This window comes from Platichthys flesus, chromosome 11 (genome assembly GCF_949316205.1).
Source record: "Platichthys flesus chromosome 11, fPlaFle2.1, whole genome shotgun sequence".
Taxonomy (NCBI): domain Eukaryota; kingdom Metazoa; phylum Chordata; class Actinopteri; order Pleuronectiformes; family Pleuronectidae; genus Platichthys; species Platichthys flesus.
In genome coordinates, this window is record NC_084955.1 from 15,512,039 (window position 1) to 15,526,085 (window position 14,047).

Genomic DNA, 14,047 nt, shown 5'->3' on the forward strand with positions numbered 1-14,047 from the left:
GTGCATTTATGTGGGCTCTGCCTCCACAGAGCGTCTGGTATGCGCTACGTCAATGTGACGCCATGGGAGAGGTGACGTCACTCAGAGTGGACACCCCCCTTCCTATCTCTCTCCGTACAGTAGACACATAAGCCTCGCGCGCGGTGCCAGAGAGAGAGAGAGAGAGGGAGGAAGAGAGAGAGAGCGACAGAGGGAGAGGCGGTTGGTTTGATGGTTGCAGGGGAGAAGGCAGTGAGCGAGCACCATTCATTTCTATGCAGCACATGGTGTGAGACTACTTTATGCCACTGTATAGTACTTTATACTTAATACTACCATTCACATATATCGCTTACTTTGCAGACTTTATTCTATTTGTTAATGTGTATAAAATGTGATGTATTTTAAATAAACAACAAAGTATAAAATAGTCAGAACAATAACAAATGAGTGAAATCACGAATGTTACAATTAGTTAATAATCATCATCATAAGTTTAACTGCTACTTTTAGTATCTATATACTATCTATCTATCTATCTATCTATCTATCTGTCTATCTATCTATCTATCTATCTATCTATCTATCTATCTATCTATCTATCTATCTACCCTGAGTGAACACTTATAGGCCTCTCTGACCTGTAATGACCTGAAGTGCCCCTAAGCATGTCACCGTCTCTTTGACCCACTTCATATTTGTCTAGCTTGGTGAACAATGTAAAAATATAAGACTATTTTAAGCGGAGAAGCAGTTTCACATATATTATATATTCTCTCAACTGGATGTCTAAATTGCTTCTATGACCTTCTTTGGGCCAAGTTCTTATAAATAACCCTCGTAATATGTAATAAATTCCAATATATACAGGTCATACTATATTGTTTTTGTTCAATGAAATGAAAGGATTCCACCCTGCACAATGCAAATTATTTTATTTAAATATTCCCGCACAGTCTCAATGTGAACTGTGTGACAACAGGGAAATTGCAGTGGTGGCAAATTGGATAATGTCACCCTATTGGCAGAGTTATTAAAAATCTAAGAAAGTTAGTCTTGGAAACTTACTCAAAACATCACATATGATTTGCGCTCCCTCCTCTTTAGTACAAAACCCCCCCAAAGAAGTAGGTGACAGTGAAAGTCGTGAAACGTAAAGAAAAGCCACTTGAGTTGCTCTGAATCAGTCGAGGGCCTCTACATGTAAGGTCTTCTATACATTTCAAGGTTTTGACCTTAAAATGTTATAAATTTAGACTTAAAATTTAGTTGAATTTAATGCCTTCTATTTTGGTTCATAATTTATCTACCATGGATTTTGTGAAGCACTTTGTGACTTTGTTCAGATGAGTGCTGTACAAACAAAGTTTTATTATTATTATTATCACAGGTGGTTTTAAAAACTGTTAAAACGCAGTGAAGAAGACACAAACAGAGGAAAACAGACGCATGCACACTCAACAACCTGAGAATTAAAAGAAGTGGGCTCGGAACAATAAATCTCCACAGCCAATCGTGAGCCGCGTACTTTTCTCTCGACGTCCCCGAATCGGACCAATGACGAGCTGCGGGGGGCGGGGGCAGTCCTGACGCACTGAGGCTCGTGATTGACGCAAGCTTTGTTGCTAAATTTAGCATCTGGCGGCCGGATCGCACAGAGCCCATTCATTGTGATCCAGCCGAGCCAAATATAGTCGTAGACAGGTATTTTTAGCGGGAAACCGTGTCCCCGTTTTCATCCGCAGAGGCAACCTGAGCGATGTGGGACCGAGTCAGAGACGCGCTCCTGGATCAGCACCTCCATGGTTCACTAGTGCCATGCCAGAGGGAGTGGAGGGTAGTTTTACAATCAGCTGATCTGGGGCAGGGAGACACCACCCCACCGCCCCTCTGCGGCCAGCGCTTCCCGGGAAAATAGGGTTTGAGGGAATCACGTATAACACACGCAACAACATCAGGCTCGTGAAACGTGCTGTTGTTCCTTCACGCGGCTGCTCCCTCTGCCGCCTCCTGTCTGATCCGGGGAGAAAATAAAAGTTCCCCGAATCAGGATGCGTCTGTCAGTTGTCTGACGAACAATGAAAAAGCAACAACAACAACACATAATGTGAAAGCTGAGTGTGCGCGCCTGACGCACCCCCTGGGTTAAGGTAGGCAGTCTCCCTGGGAAATCCCTCCTCTGTGTTACACCTTGAAACAGATACTCTCCCTGCTCTTCACACAAGGAAAGCCTCACATTTACCTGTGTGCGTGTGAGTGTGTGTGTGCGCGTGCGCGTGTGTGTGACTGTTTCTATTCAGACTACAGTGAGTGCACACAAGGCGAGGGGATAAACAACAATACAACATGAATGATGAGTGCAATTTAATTATCAATAGCAATATAATATAAGTCTAATATACATATATCGTATATATACATTTGGCCCTGAGAGTTGAACACACAACAATTTAAGAAAACACAATCTAAAATTTGAAATACTACTTGAAACATAACCAACTACTCACAACAACCAAATCCTTACAAGACCAAATACTCACCAGACATCCAAATACTAACAACCAAACCAAAGGCTCTCCCAACTTTGAAACAACCATAAACTCACAAGACCATCAAATTCCACAAAACAAACAAATACTCACAATTCATCCAAATTCCACAATACAACCAAATACTCAACGCAACAGAAGTGTTTCCAGGGGACGTTGAAAAGGGATGAAAACACTTTTGGTGTGTTGTTATAATATGGTTGTGTTGTGAGTATTTGCTGCATCTTCTTTGGACCACCGTATACATTTATTATAATATTTAGCAGCATTGACTGACATGAATTTTTTATCTTGATATAATTTGGTGCCACATCGCCCATCGCTTTTTGTGTGTATTGAAAAGCACATGTTTGTCCATCAGAAGACGCAGTGACCCCAAATTCTCCCTGTTTCTCTCAGTGGCGGAGAAAAGTGGAGGAGATCCAAGAATCCTAATCGTCTGTTAAGTTTGATTGTAACGTGCTTGCAGTGTGACCTGTGATTAACACTGTGGCCAGTCAGCCTCAGTGTTCCAGGATCAGCTGCAGGGCCCGCAGATCACATGGCACCAGGCCTCAGACCGCTACAGGCTCGGAACAATCCGTGATTGACAGTGGACACGCTTGTAATTTCATTAAAACATTTCCACCCTTGATTCAACTTTGAAGAGAATTACTTTTTCAGAGAGCTGCGAGGAGAAGTTTCTTCCATCTGACGGAGGAGAACACCGGTGAGGTAGTGGTCGGTGCAGGTTCATGGACAGTCCTGGTGCCATCACGTCACCCTCAGTACTCCGCTGTGTCCCTGATGTGTCATCCCGTCACGACAATCTCTGATGAATTAACAAAGGGACCTAATTCAAACTCTAGGTTTTTCTCCACAGGGCAAAGCATCCTTTAAGCACAGAGGACAACATGTGGGCTGTTCCTCTGGTAAAACTCATCAAGCCGTGAGTGGGTCATTGAGGGCGATCTCTAAATGGAGCATTATTTTGTGGATGTGCTTTCATGATTGTGTTATTATTGTGAAATATTTCTTATCAGCACATGTCCCATTGCATGTCTGTACCTTATGAGCCTTTCCTGGTCATGTAGGGTGAGCTTTTATAAATGGAGCATTTATGTCTTTGAGAGTGACGCCTCTTTGCCTTTAGCCAGCGATGCTGAAGCGTAATTGCCTTTATAACTCATCAGTGTTGTTTGTCCTCTCTCCCCGGTGTGTTTCACCTGCCTCCCTCTCCCGCTCTTTCCGGCCGGACAGGGTATCAGCTGCCTCCACTTTGAACGCACCATGGTGACGTGTAAATCCAGATTAACCCGCTCTGTTATTCCGCCAGACATGGAAGTGATTAGAGATTATGACGGTGTCCTTTTAATAGAATTGGACATTTGGGTAATCAAGTGCGTCCACCAAAGTTGTGTCAGGTGACTCACTCACTCACTCACGCACACACACTCACGCACACACACTCACGCACACACACACACACACACACATACACATACACACCCACCCTACTCTAAACCATTACAAATTCATGACTAACCCCAAGCCGGACCAAGTTATAAACCTAGAAATTGAATGGTTTGCTTTTGCAGGGACTAAATTATGTGACTGTAATGTGACTGTGAGAGCCGAGCTCCACCCAAAACATTTGACAATTTTATGACAGTATTTAAATCCTCACGCCCACAGCATGTAATAATAATGGCATGGACGCCTATTCCCATAATTGCTGGGCTGGTTTCGAGTTTCAAATGTTTTGTATTTTGAATTTCTGTTCCTAATTGCCAAACTTAAGTTCTACACCTAATTGCTGACTCAGCGTTTCAGAGAGAAACTTTTACTCTTGGCTCTCACAGTTACCAAAAAGTTGTCAATTGAAGCTTTCCCATGAACTTGAGACTTTCCAATGGATTCTCTTTTTATTACACATAATTTCTCTGGAAATTACGCAAACCTCAAACCAATACAAATTCAATACAATCGACGTATTGTCCAAGAAACTGGAGAAGGTTAAAGGAAGTTATGTGATTGGAAAATAAACCCTGTGACTAAACGTTCATGCCACTATAACAAGATCGATCTTTTCTGACTATCTAACCCTTTCGCCATCAGGGGGAGGTAAGGTGGGAGGGGCAATTCATCCATTTCCAATATCATCTAAAATGTTACTTTTGTTGCTTTTCATTCACTAAGAGTTTTTCTCATGGTTCTTGTACTGTCAATTATTATTTAGATTTTTAAATGATCCTTAAATGATCCATGTCCATCGTTACATGGGTGGGTAGGGCCTGATGTTTAGAGGTTGAGTTTGAGTGAAACAAATTTTATCACAAAAAGTATATTAAAACTTGACCCTGATGAAAATGTGTGGAACGTTTATATTTTCAATCATGTAATAATATGTATCAGCACTTTTTCTCCTTGTATGTGTATGTGAATAGAAAAAAACAACAACCCAACAACAAATACTGAACTTTTTGGCTGAATTCAGTTTATGCAACTATCTCTTAAAGTCCCCCCCCCCCCCCACCCCCACACAAGAGATTTGATCTCATTTTACATTAAACTTTTTTCCCCATTCCTGCCTTGGACAGGCCATATTTCTTCACATATTTTGGTGACGTAACCTTCCCCATGGGCTCAGAATCATAAATCATTTTTTTGCTCATTTAGCAACCTGCTGTTTGATTTCCTGTATTCTTCCATCATCGTTAAACCAAAACTGAAAAGACAACAGTCAAAACCTGCTGGAACATCTGGGATATACAGGCGGTGAATTTGGGCATGATGGTTTTCTGCTAGACAAATTGGATTTCACAAATCAAATCAATTATCTTTGTTCTTGCGCCTCCCTTTTCTGCCCTGATAAAAACTAATTGTCCAATCATAAAGAATTGCACTGACAGGATAAGTGTCTGCTGCTTCCCTCTGTGAACTCTTCAAACCTCTGCAAGCTTGTCAGTGTCGTCAGATTTATGCGTAGAGAGTGTTTCGGAGGTGCCACCTCTCACAGTTGTGAGTGCACGGTTGTGGTGTGTACAGTGTTTGGGCCTCTTGTACAAAGCTACTGACTGTATGGTGGACATAATGCACCAAGACACTCTGAACTCTGTCTTATCACAAAGCAGAAGTGAAAAGTGATTGTGTCAGTTTGAATGAGCTCTCTATGTCTGCGGCCAAAGCACCGGCACTCAGTGCTCTGGTGTCACTGGAGAAAGAGGAAAGCAGAGAAAGGAAGAAACAGAGGAAGGCTTTTATCATCGTGTCACCAAATCTCCTCCAACTGTACGTCAGAGTGCAGGAGGATGGGAAGGGGGGGGGGCGTGCGGGGGAGAGGATTGCTGGCGCAATGGCAGAGTGCTCAATGGTGGCATTCTTCCCTTTCTGTGGGGACAAACTCACACACACACCGACAACACACTCGCATACACACATACAGCAGGGGATTCCCCCCCCGGGAGTACCCAAGTGGAGTAATACAACCCATCACTGCCTTATCACACCAGTGCCCACAGACAGGAGAGAGGAGTGTAGAGAAGTGTTTCCATGAACCACAGCACCACGGCACCATGTACTATATGTCACTCATGCAGAGATTTTGTTCCTCTATATGATGTCATCCTGATGCGTTTTGACCCTTTTTTTAATTATATACCTGTGTGTGTGTGTGTGTGTGTGTGTGTGTTGATAGAGGGAGAGGAGGGCGATGCGCAGCAGCTTGTACGTATATCTCTGTAGTTTCCCTCCCCTGTCTGGTGGATAGATTTATCACCTTTCTTATTATTACCCTGCAATAAAATGTAACTGCATGATTCACCTCTTTGTGTAAATTTTGAGAGTGTGTGTGGACATGTGAGTCAAACCCTGCCCAGGGTTTGTGTTCCTTTTGCGTAACTTTTACTGCGTTCTTTTGTTCCTGTGTTTATATCTGACATTTATGCATGCAGGCACTGTGGTGGCAGGTTTTGCAAGACCTGAGTTCATGCATATTTCTTCAGTGTAGAAGTTGAGGAAGTAGATTAAGGGGGGTTGCCGACAGTGGCCTAATTTGCATGGGGCAATAGCAATAGCATTGGAGGCTCGTTCTTCCTGCAGCAGAGGGTCAAAGAGGGTGTTGTCCTCATGAGGTTTTGACGAGATTCACGAGTACAGAAGTCTTTCTTGAAGCACACACACACACAGTTGTGAGCAGCAGGTGTGTGTCAGGCAGGATCCAGCACGCTAGATGCTTTTTTAAGACCATTGTAAGAGGCAGATCATTTCACTGAGGCCACCTACCAGGGAGGATCTCGCTGGGTTCTGCTGAGTTCATAAGGACTTCTAGAGGTGAAACAGAAACTTCATCTTTGTCAGGTTTGAGATGTAAAGCTGCAATCACTCATCATTCAAACTGGCTTGACTCCTTTATAATAACTATTATTGTGAGTATTGCACATTTGCCTACACCCTTCAAGCTCGGCAGACGAGGCAGACATATCCATTATTAGCCGGTCTGCAGTTATGTGTGCTGGGGTGGAACAATTGTCAGCCACAGAATAGAGATGTAGAAAAAAATAAACCAAATGGGTAACAATAGTCGTTCCGTGTTTAATGAGACAGTGAAGCAGCAGAAGATCAGTAATTAAAAGAAGGATTTGTATTATTGGACTCCTGGTGAACAGGGTTATTAATCATGTCAGTTGCACACCAATCAAAGAACCTGCACAACGAGGATCCAATGTGGGTGATGGGGCACTCATTGTGTGAAGTTGTTGACTTTGGAGGCAAACGAGCAGCTAATGTGACCGTGAATGAGGCAGAGCGGGCCGAGAACACTCAAACCCACCGATGAGTGGCTGCACCTCCATCCCTGCACCACCTCAGCTCTGTCCTCTCTTTTCAAGCCGTCCTCGCAGAAGCCCTTCATGGGACTGCTCAACTTTGTGTGCTTTCTTTTGGATCCAGTGGGAAAGTCTCCTTTGATCCAAAACACCTAATTTGTAGGACTGCTGCTGTGGTGTTCTACTTCCTGTCGGGGTCGATCGCAACAATGTTTTGGTCTAGTCTATCCATATAATGTCTTTTTGTTTGTAGGATTACGCAAAAACTACTAAACCGGTTTCCATGAAAGCTAGTGGAAAGATGCAGTATGGGTCAGGGATGGTGCAGATCTGGATTGAGGGTGCGATCCAGGAATTAGTTGAGTTAGGGCATTTTTCACCATTGTGGTGGATTTCTCAAATTAAATTATTACCAAAAAAGCATGTTTTGTTGATATTTTTATGCATGTGAAGTTTGGTGCAGATCCAAATAAATATCTTGCGAATTGTCTGTTTACTGCGACTGTCGGGCCACAATGGAACTACGGCTCTCTTTCTAGTTCTCTTAGATTCTTAGATTCGACATCTTGCATTAATTAAAGCCCTGTCTAACAATACCTGTGTGCCTGCCATTCAGACGCCTGGCCACTGACCTGTGGTGTAAGGTTGCTGTCAACCACAAATTGTATCGCCGCTGACGGTATTAAGTTTACAACTTAACTACCGGTGGTGAATTTAGAACTGCATGGGCGTAATTTGTAAGATACTGTGTTGAAATAGGCGAACAGCAGGTGTCTGAGTCACCTTAGTGTGGGCAGTTGTTTAAAGATGATTTTCTTGGAGATGCCAGAAACAAGAAAATGTACTCAAATGAGTGTGTGTGTGTGTTAGTGTGTTAGTGTGTGTGTGTGTGTGTGTGTGTGTTTGAGTTAAAACATTGCATCACTCCCCCACTTAAGAATGTTTGGATTACGATATCGCACATTAAACAGGTAGACTCTCTTCAGAGATATAGTAGGTGTCCACTTGAGAATGCATATGAGGGGGGAGTTACCAAGTATTTGCATGCAGTCTATAAATAAACCCAATGTAAATATGCAGCTGAGCGCTGAGAAGGATGAAGTGCATTTGATTCTTTTTTACGTCTGGGAACTTCAGCTGCACGAATAAGTGTGTATATGTCCTCGTGGCGTGATTGAAACAGTTTGTGTTATACGAATCTTGGGCCTGGTGTGTGCAGCCGCTGGTGGCGTCTGGCGGGATTGTCCTGCTCACCTTGATCAGCTCCACCCACGCTCCGCTCCACCCAGGTATCTGCTTGACAGCTTGCAATGCAGTTTCTCTTTGTGTGAAGAAGTGATGACATTTTGCTAATTGAGTCAGCGTCTTCGTAACCCTTCAGATATTCATCACCAGAGCAGAATATGTGTGTGTGTGTGTGTGTGTGTGTGCATTCTGTGATTTTTAACCGTGTATCAGGTTGAAATACTGTGTGTTCTCAGTCTTTGATGTTTTGCTGCGGCTTCTCTCATTTTGTGTCACACACTGACCACATGGGCATGTACATAGGCAAACACGCATACACACACATGCACACACACACACACACACACACACTCTCAAGAGATAAACAAGTGGTTGCATTTCTGCATGAGTCACAGTCGTGGGTAGAGGTGGAAAGTTTCCTTGTTTGGGCGATTCCCCCCTGCTGACACTGAGACCTTTTTTTTATTTGAAGTATCTGATGTGTTTCCTATCTCAAGCGGACTTGCAGTTGACAGCAGATTCATTCAGCTCATATGTGCATCCAAACAACACTGCCTCTCTTCCTTGTAGACGGAGTAAGGAGCTCATACATCCGGAGTGGAGCTCCTTTGTGTTGTAAGAAGCAAGCTGAGGTGCTTCTAGGAGAGGCGGTGGTCTAGTGGCAGAAACTTGGACTATGGGCAGAAAAGGTCTCTGGTTCGTCTCTGGTTCGACTCCACGGAGAAACATCAAAAAGAAGAACCTGGATTGATCTGTCCAAAAATCCAAGAGAATACTCCCTACCCTGTCTAGTGCCCCTGAGCAAGGCACCTTACTCCCCCAACATCTGCTCCACGGGCACCATACATGGTCGCTCACTGCTCTGTGTGTCCTGCACCAGATGGGTCAAAAGCAGAGGTTAAATGTCCCTACCTGCATGAGTGTGCCTGCGCATGTCTGTGCATGTCTGTGCATGTGTTTGGGACAAATAAATTCATCTTAATCTTAATCTTCACGCATCTGATTCCCAGGGTTTTTTTTCCAGGGAAGTCCGACTGGTGGGAGGCATTGGGGTAGACCCTGATAGTGCCCCTGGTCTGAGGAAAACATTTCTTACATATGAATTATAACTCTGGTGCTACTGTTTTGTTTTAACTTCTTTTATTCCTTTTTCATCTTACTTTTATTGCAGCGATTTATATGGTGTAGTTTCTTAAATGGCACAGCTTTGGACTCTGCTGCCAGTTTAAAAAGGCAGAGAGGTAATGATGTCTGATCTACTGGCTTCCATTGCACTGCCATGGGGGCCAGTAACCAGTCAGGTTTATCTTTAGCCTCATAATTCATGGATCTAGACCAGAGGCCTAGGGGGTCCGCGGAGGTACTGAAGGGGGGTTGCGAAAAATGTTTGGTAGATTTTTTATAATTTTGGATTTACTTTCTAACCGATGTTTAGGAGACTGATATCTATGAGGGTGTGGATTTGATGTGGATCAATTACAAATCCAGGTGTTGTGAATTTAAATATATTTTCTTAAGGGAACTGTTGGGCCTTGGTGGATGTAAATCTGTAAAGTTGTGAAGGAAGTTGGTGAGCAGGCTGTAAAAAAGACAGACGAGTGAGAAGAGAGTGAAGGTTTGTTTTGAAATTATTATTTGGCATTAATTTATGACAAACATTTTGGGTTAAAAAGCATCTTTTCTGACATTTCTTTCTATTTCTTGATTTTACTGCCGATCATTAGCAACTTTAAATGACCTACGCTTCCATTCACTATCTTTCTCGCAGTGTATGAATGAAATGCATGCAGAGCTGTGCAGAGACTAATGTAGTGCTAATGACACATAATACGTTTATGCTTTATAAACCGCAGGTATGTGCAACTTTACTCAGAAAGGTTAAGGAGCAAATGTCGTATGAGAAGGACGAACCTGTCTCATCATGTCTTTGCCCGCGGCTGTCGATGAATACACCCGTTCTGATTTGCATGTGGATACTGGAATGTGACATAAGAGTTTATTATTTTTTACAAGTTGACTCATTAAATGGGATCCATTGTCAAGTAGAAGGGATTAAATCATGTACTAATATAGTGTGTCACAGTTTTACCTCATGACACATGAACATTTATAAAAGTTCAAGGATGATTGACTCACAAAACTGCCCTTTGGGGATAAACTCTTACTACCTGTGTTGAGATTATTGCAATGATATCATGTTGTCAGTATTTATTATTATTAAAAATTAAAGAAAGAAGAAATAGTCCTTGCACATTCTGGTACAAGGAACAATGTACACCACAAAGTTTCAGTGAAACCGCATTTTCTCTAAGAGAGACATCCGCCTGCACCAACAGAATTTAATCGGAAAGCTTTTCGTCATTGACCTTTGCCCCTGCTCCCCGTTGTATGTCCTCAAGATGACCATTGCAAAAACATTCCTCAAATAGCATATCACCAATAATGACTAATTTTTATAAGTCGTGTAAAATGTGAACATTGCTTTTTCAGTTGTAAGAACCCCCCATGTGGTTGAACACTATTCCAGATCTTCTCTTGCTACATAAAGATCATGTGACTTATCACGATGCTATTTCACCATTTGACAGATGAAAAATATATTCAATCAAAACCAGAAACAAAACATCAGTTTCACTTCTTACTTAGGTCACATTTTGAGAGGTGATGGTCTGCTGCTTTGCAAAAAGTGAGTAATTTCACTATTGGAACCAAAGCATTCAGGTGACACACACAATTAAAACATACTGTAATGAATATAATCACAAATGTAAGACATGAAGACAAGATATGCAGAACCTGCAAGATATGAGTGAATTTGTAGTGAAGTGCTGAAATGTGATATTTCTTCACTCTACCATGACACTTAGTTTGTTCAGTAGTGACCTTGAGTAACCTCACGCAGCCTGGCCATCTTTATGACCAACAAGAATTTCCTAATAAGTTTCACCCATGGTTTAACAGTTAAATCCTTTGTGCTTTTTCTTGCAGGATTTCTTTGTTTTGCAGAAACTAAATGTCATGTCGTTCAACGTCTTCTACGGATTTCATGAGAAGATGATTTAAGTTGGCTTCACCTCCCCCTCGACCTTTTACTTTGAAATGGCTCACCTCTTATGATTCACAGCATCTAAACTTTGACATTTGAAAATGAATCTTCTTCTCACGATTGAAACCTGGTGTTCAAAAATTAATCCACTTGTGTACGGGAATCGAACATCTATATCACGACATATCGGGGATGCTGCGTGGGCACCCACTAGTGATAATGCCAACGCTCCCATTGTGATCTTCCCAGAAGTCCTTAGTGCGCAGTGAGAGGCACTCCCAGATATTTCCATTGGGTGATAGAGGAGCGTAGAGACTTCCCTTCTGACGCTGGGCCAGCTTGCATACCTGAAGAGCAAGTATTTATACCCGCCGCTCCCTATGACCAGAAGTGCTCACTTGCTGTGTGGGAGTGCAGTTCCCAAATATGTGGACATAATTCCATGCTGATGTAAGAGGATCAGAGGGAGTCCCAGAAATATTTACAAGGTTTCGGGGATATTAGAAATAAAAAATGTGATTCATCCAAAGAATGTTTGATTTGAACACATTTTTACATAATTTGAAGACTCCGATTTTCCACTTATTCTTTAGCAATTTCCTCCAAACAGACTCAGGCGGCCACATAATAGAGATTCCTCTAAAATGAAGCTTTGAGATTCTGCTAAGCCACAGATCAAAACTACCTGATATAACACTTTTTCCTATATTGGATATATTTTTTACATAAAGGGTGTGCATAGGGCCAGGATTAAATTTGATTTTATTCAAGCAGCAACTCTTTCAGGACCAAACATTTTCGCCATTACATATTAATCCTGTTATCATTTGGGAAAACACTAGCTGTGCATGTGAAATAGCTGTAGATTACACTGTCAAGATTATTTCATTTTTGTAAAGGACCTCAATAACGCTGAGGGAACTACGAGAGACAATAGTTAGAAAAAGAGCTTTCAAAATCGAAGCAGCTAAAGTATCTTGACTTTTATTTTGTAGAGAAGAAGGAGCTGCCTTCATGCAACTCAGCAGTGTGATGACAGGGGTCATCAGGGTCCTATCCTCCAACATGAGAAAGCTTTGATCAGAGCCAAAGATTATATCACACGATTGTTTTCACAAACTGAGTCTTCATTGTAAAACATTCGAAATTTCCCTTTAACCCTAAAATGTGCACCTAAAGTTTAGTTCCCACAGGCGTCCGTCTTTAGAAAGGTTTACAGGTTTAATTTTTCTTGATCCACAAAACACCCCAAAACCATTCATTATGAAGGTTCACAGTACAGTGGTCTCTTGCCTTGGCAGGAACCTTGATGTGAGGGGTCGACAGATGTGACCATGAGAGCAGCTTTCACTCCGTCGCTTGGACGATGTCTTCAGCCCTCCTCTCCTCTCTGTAGGTGACTAATCTGCCTAATTACTCACCGGATGGGATTAATCTCCTGTAACTAATGCTGTCAGATGAACGCTCTGTTGGCTAAATGTTTGTGCAGTAATCTTGTGTTGTGTTTGTGAAGTCTCGAGTTTGTCGGATAATTTCATCTGAGCCGATCTGCTGTCCTTTCTGAAAGCTTCATTCAACAAATGCCAGAGAAATTGTCAGAAATGTGAAGATATGCTTGCAAACACACAGATTCACATTGTTGCTTCAGATTAGACCGTGGCCACAGAGAATCACTATCTCTGGTAGGGGTGTGAATAAGCTTTAACAGAACTTTAAAGATTGAACACAATTGCCCATAACAAGCATATGATTTACACTTTGAAGGCTTCTTATATCTAACAACACAAATGTTTAATCCAATCCTTTTGCTCAAAAATGGCTATGGCATTAGTTAAATAATTTACGATGCAATGTTTCCGTGATGGTGTATTGCCACCATCACCATCTGTATGTAGAGATGGACGACATGACAGCTCGCCTATGGGGAAGCCAAAGCGCCTTGAATGCCCCTTGTGGCTGGCTGCAGTAATCATATAAATCCCGCCTCCTCCTTGTTAGCAGATGGAACATAACTAAAAAGTAAATACACATTAAACCAATTTTTTCGCGAGAATGTGCCTGTCATCCCACTGCTTTATGTTAATCTGTAGATTTTCCTGACATGTTAAGATTTAATTAGTCATTTGATGTTGAAAAAATTGGGGTGAAACACCATGATTGACTGTGGAGCCTGAGTAATGGTTCGTCAAGTGGTTGTACCAGCTACCACTACGTGATCGCCTGTGCAGAGACTTCGACTTGAACTTGAATTTTGTGTCTGACACCATGAAGCAGAGACGCTTCAATCAACATATTACAGACAGTTTTCAAACCAGACTTGGGTCAACGACAGGTCATGACCTTAGACTGACTTAGCCAATGTCCACAGCCCCCCCCCCCCTTCCCCCATGACACCCTCACCGTCTCTGTTACTCTTTTCCCTG